Source organism: Canis lupus, chromosome 4 (assembly GCF_011100685.1).
Source record: "Canis lupus familiaris isolate Mischka breed German Shepherd chromosome 4, alternate assembly UU_Cfam_GSD_1.0, whole genome shotgun sequence".
Lineage (NCBI taxonomy): Eukaryota > Metazoa > Chordata > Mammalia > Carnivora > Canidae > Canis > Canis lupus.
Genome location: NC_049225.1, coordinates 33,795,045 through 33,800,835, shown reverse-complemented (window position 1 = coordinate 33,800,835; position 5,791 = coordinate 33,795,045). Strand labels below are relative to the sequence as shown.

Below are 5,791 nucleotides of genomic sequence, written 5' to 3'. Positions count from 1 at the left end.
TTTGTAAGGGAAGGAATGTATTCTTCAAAGATGTCAACGTCATGAAACGCTGTGGATTAAAGAATGATGAGCAAGCATAACAACTAAATGCAATACCTGATACTAGACTGGATCCTGTACGCCAGGGAAAACGCTTTCAAGGATAGTAGGTTGGGCATCTGGGTGGCTCAGCGGCTGAGCCTCTGCCTTCGGTTCAGGTCATGACCCCGGGGTCCTGGGATCGAGTCCTGCATCGGGCTCCCCGCATGGAGCCTGCTTCTCCCTCTGCCTGTGTCTCTGCCTCTCTCTGTGTGTCTCTCATGAATAAATAAATAAAATCTTGAAGAAGGGAAGGAAGGAAGGAAGGAAGGAAGGAAGGAAGGAAGGAAGGAAGGAAGGCAGGCACATTAAATCAACTCCTTAATTGGAATGAGGGTGATGGATCAGATGAAATACTTACATCAATGTCAGTATCTGAAGCGGACAACTGTGTTGTAATCATTCGAGAGAATCTCCTTACTCTGGAAGTACATACTGAATCGAGGAGAGAGCGAGAGAAGCATTTCTTTATCTAACCATCGATAGAATGAGACCATGCAGGTGATACAGCACGGAGGGCAAAAAGCTAAGAGATGGAAGTAGCAGAGGGCATCCTGTACTCTCACACTTACTCTCATTCTAACAGCCTTTCTGTAGGTTTGAACTTCTTTCCAAATAAAAAGTGTTCAGAAAGGAGCGAGCACAGAGAGCACAGAGACTGTGCTCTGTGGGAAGAGCAAGCCGCCATCGGCTTCTCTGGTTAGAGACCTTCTGGGCTGCAGAAACACGCAGGCTCCGAGGTTCTTGCCAGAAAGTGCTCCCTAAAGTGCGGGCGGAGAAGAGTTTGCCAACTGTCACCTAGATGAGTCGGAACAGCTGCGGGTGGGAGAGAAGACCACGGTGGCTCAGCGGCAGCATAGCCACCCACAACAGAGGGAACATGCAAGTGTTCCCCCCCCGCCCGGGGCAACTGGATGTCTTGGGAAATGCAAATAAATAAATAAATAAATAAATAAATAAATAAATAAATAAATAAAAATAATAAATAAAAATAATCCTAAGTCACTGTGAAGGATTCTGAACGAGAGGGTAGACCGGCAAGCTGGCAAGAGTCCCCAGGAGGCTCCTTCACGGATGGAGGGACTGACAGCACTGCAGCCCTGCAGTCCCAATCCCCAGTCCCTCCTCCCCGCCCCCTCCCCGTCATCTTGGGGACCTCTGGCACCTGTGGGGCACAGCGCCAGGCCCGGCCAGGGTCCCTCTACTCCTCTGTATTGAGCAGCTCCGGTGATAAGGCCCAACTTCAAGCCTAGGTTCCTGAACTCCACTGCTCAGATTTAGTGAGTCCAAAATTCAAACTTCTGCTTTCCACCAACCCCCGAGATGATCCCTGTTTCTCCTGCAGCCTTTCCCACTTCAGTAAATGACAGACCCATCCTCCCAGTGACGAGTGGAGTGCCTCTGGAGTCCCTCCTTGCTTGTTCATCTCAGATGCTACCCAGATATAACCCTACTGTCCTTACTTTCTGTAGACCCAGAAGAGGACTACTGCTCACCCGCCTTCCTAGTCTGAACCACCACCATGTGTCACCTACATCACCACCATCGTCCGCCGACGGGTCTCCCCACTTGCAACCTTGACCATCACTTGTCTACTCACAGCCGGAGAGGTCACGGCAAGATTCAAGTCAGATCACATCCTTCACCCACATGCACCTCCCCAGGGGCCTCCCCACCTCCCAAAGCACAATCTAACATCCCTGCCGTGACTGAGGCCTACCATGACTGTCCCCGCCTCCAAACGCCTTCCCTGCCCCTACACCTGCTTTTCTCCATTTCACTTCTCTCCGCAGCCACGCAGGGTGGTTCCGGCTCCTGGGAGATTGGTCTCCTGCGCTCTGACGTCCCTCCCCGCATCTCCCTACAGCTCGCTCCCTTACTTCCCTTAGGTCTCTTCTCACACGTCGCACTGCCAAAAAGCCCTTTGGTGTCTGCACTAGCAAACCCGTCCCCAGAAATCCTATTCATCTTCCTGCTTTACTTCTCTCCACAGCCCCGATTATACTCAGATGTGTTATATTTCTATTAATATATTTTGCCTTGCCTGCTTGAACATAAGGTCCCCGAAAGGAGGAGCATTATTGCCCTGATTCATACCCAAAGCCCAGAACCGTTCTTGGCACAACTTAAGAACACAGTGGATAAAGGCTGAATAAATGGTAACTCTGGCCTTGATGCTGGGACCCGGGCAGACCCAGAGGCAGCGTGACCATCGGGGAGGCAGAGCAATGCCACGAGGGGTCAATGAGCAGGCACGGCCCCCACCCAACACCGATGGGTGAGCAGAGTCAGGCCTGAGCAGGGCAGAGAGGCTTCCCTGTATATGGGCAGGAGGCTTGGATTTACATTGATCTCAACTTCTTACTATCTGAAGATGAGATTATTTGAATATCCGAACAGCCCAGAAAGGCTGCAGGCCTTCCCTCGATAGGACCCCTCGGCAGGGAAGGCAGTCGGCCAAACAGCTTCAAGGGCACGGGGGCGGGGGAGCCCGAAAGCAATTTCGTATGCTCCCTGCCTACTGCAGTCCACTTAATAAACCAGGTGCCCTTCCTCCCCGCCGGTGCCGGAGATGGTGTGGAGGCAAGTGTCGCGACCAGATCAGAGCACAAGCAGGTCCCCGCTGGCATGGCAACGTCCCTTCCCTTAACAAGGCCCACAGCAGCTTGCACAGTGTGAAATAAAGCCACGTGTGTCCTCTGAGTCCATAGGGGCAGGTGCCTCTCCCATCCCGCATTCAAGGCAAAGCCAGGATTTGCCAACAAAGCCCCGGGTCTATCTTGAGCCTCCATGAGCTGCAGGCAGTTACTGGGGCTTTGATTAAAGCATGATAGCCTTGAAAGCGCCCTAGAGAGGAAGGGCTGATCATCTAAAAAAAGCACGCTCCGCGTGTGTGAGAAGAAAGGACGGCATGAGGAGCGGGTATGCAGGTGGGAACCAGCAGCGCGGACGAGGACACTCAAGCAGCAGCGCACAGCCGTGAAAGAAAAGGGATGTTAGGAGTTACAGGGAGCCAAGGAGGGCCTGACCCGAAGCGCACCTTTGGGGATCAGAATCCTTTCATCCAACCGAGATGACTGTACGCCCTGCACAGCTCCAGTGAGCTTGCCCTTTACATCTTCACCAAAGTCACTAAAAAGTGTGACTGCAGGATAGCCGCAGCCAGAGGGTGTGCAAAGCCCTGGGAAGCCTTCCTTCAAGCTGACCTCAATCAGTTAATGTCAACCATGAGGAGTGGAGAGTCAGCGCAGTCCCCTTCCCATCCTGGCTCCAACAGGTATTTTTCAATTTTGTCCATTGGGAAACCCCTAGGAGGCCCAACCAAAGGTCTTCATTAAACCAAACAAAGTATTTTTGCTGCTGGGCACTGAACTTCAGAAAACCTCCTCGGTGACACAAACTCTCCACCAACACACACACAATGTGTATCCCATAGTCACGCCATCATTCAGAGGGAACAACCCACACTTACGTAATAAAGGATTCATGTCCTTCATGCTGCTTGTCACGACATGACAACACAACAACACGCCAGCCAGTATTCCAAGAGCTTTATTATAAAATCATTTCATTCTTTTTTTATTTATTTATTTTTTTTTTTAGAAAACTGCCTTTATTCTATTAGTAGTTGGAAAAATTAACTGGTACAGAAAAAAAGTTTAGTCAGCTGGAGAGAAGAAATTGAGTGCCACCCAAGAGAACTGGTGGCTCCTCTGGTAGGGAACCTGGATACAGTGAGGAAAAAGCACTGTGAACTAGAGCCAGACCCTGCAGTCCAAGTGAGAGGTTATGCCACCTTTTGAAGTGTCTGAGTGTCTCAGGCATGAAACCAAATTCTTATTTATTTAGCCCAGCTCTGGGGAAGGGTACTGGGATATGTGGGGTTGAAAACAGGTGAAACGGGCCATCTTTTATCAGAGAAACTGACAAAACGGGAATTTTAAAAGTGAATTTTCCATCTGACTTTATTTTCAAATACACTTTCTTTTTTAAAAAAACCAATACACTTTCTGCAGGGATGACAAATATCAGTATTAGGAAATCCAATTATACAAAAAATACTACATCTAGTCTGGGGTAGATTTATTTTTTGGTAACATACATTAAGTGGCACTAATTACACAGTAACTATAAGGTAACTAACATGAAACCACAGAACTGTAACTCTGCCACAGCTGCATGGACTTGAGCCTTTCTGGATAAGCACATTTTCAAAAAACTGGATGACCATCACAGAGCTATGCCAATAAAATCTGTTAAGGAGTAAAGCTCTGAAGTAGGGACTCACCAGAGTACCTTGCAGCTGACAGATGACAGGCAGGACATGTTAGTTATAAAGTAGTTACAGCCTAATTCACAAAAGTTACCAACTGTTTCTCTTTCTAGAAAGAAGCAAGAAGTTAAGAAATTCCTTGAATTAGCGCCTGGTGTGTCAGGTGGGAGTGCAGAGGAGGGCTGTTAGAGCAGTGTCAGGAGGACCTCGGTGGTCAGGTGGGTTGGACATCATTAATAATCATGGTTGGCTTCTAAATACTGGTAGCAAGATGACTTATGATTTGTAATCTTAGGTAAATTATAGATAAATGGAAAAGGCCAGTAATCATACACTAAGATTAATAAACAGCACTTCAAGATTAACCGCATGAGGGCTGTGCTTGCAGCAGGGTTTCACAAGACAAGGCACCCAGATTTTTTCTTCCCACGTCTGGCTTGCAGAGCAGCTCTCGTGGCCATTTCAAAAACCTCCCTCACTCCATCTTTGGTCTTTGCTGAAGACAAAGCAAAAAAAATTGGTACCCAAAAGCACCAATCCTGTTTGCCATATCTCTGCCTTCTTCCGGTTTCACCGGCTCCTGCTTCATCTTGGCTAGCTCCCGCCTTGTGTGCTCATCATTCCGAAGATCCTTCTTGTTCCCAACCAGGATGATGGGCATGTTGGGACAGAAGTGCTTGACTTCTGGGGTCCATTTTTCTGGGATGTTTTCTAAGCTATCAGGGCTGTCAATAGAGAAACACATCAGTATAACATCAGTGCCTGGATAGGAGAGAGGCCTCAAGCGATCATAATCTTCCTGCCCAGCTGCATCCCACAAAGCCAACTCTACCTGCTTTCCATCAACTTCAATATCTGCCACATAGTTCTCAAACACTGTGGGTTCATACACCTCTGGGAACTGGTCCTTGCTAAAGTCGATGAGCAAACAAGTCTTACCACAGGCTCCATCACCAACAATCACGTTTCTTCCGGATGGCAGTCATGCTTACGAATGTGCTGCAAGCCCCACGGGCTGTGTGGCAGAAGTTCTACAGGTGCCTTTAACTTCTCAGATGTAGGCACTCAGGCGACAACTCGCAGTCCGGCCTCTCTGCGCCGAGTGCCCTGTCCGCGAGTCGGAGACTGGGGCGGGTGGCTGAGAAGACCGCGGCCAACTAACGAGAGAACCCACGGACGACGGCGGGCGGCGGGCGGGGAGCCTCATTTCATTCTTATAACATCTCTCGGTGCAGAATGGTTAAGTGACCTGCCCAAAGTCAAACAGTTAGTCAACAGCACAATAGGGTTTCAAACTCCAGCCATCTGGCTGCTAAGTCAATGGCTTTATTTTATTTTTTTAAAGATTTTATTTATTTATTCATGAGAGATGCAGACAGAGAGGCAGAGACACAGGCAGAGGGAGAAGCAGGCTCCATGCAGGGACCCCGATGTGGGACT

General features: G+C 49.0%; 1 pseudogene; it reads right to left on the bottom strand.

The window, feature by feature from the left end:
- Positions 1 to 4,025: 4,025 nt before the first annotated feature.
- LOC102152444 lies at positions 4,026 to 5,515 on the bottom strand (annotated as a pseudogene).
- Between the last annotated feature and the right edge of the window lie 276 nt (positions 5,516 to 5,791).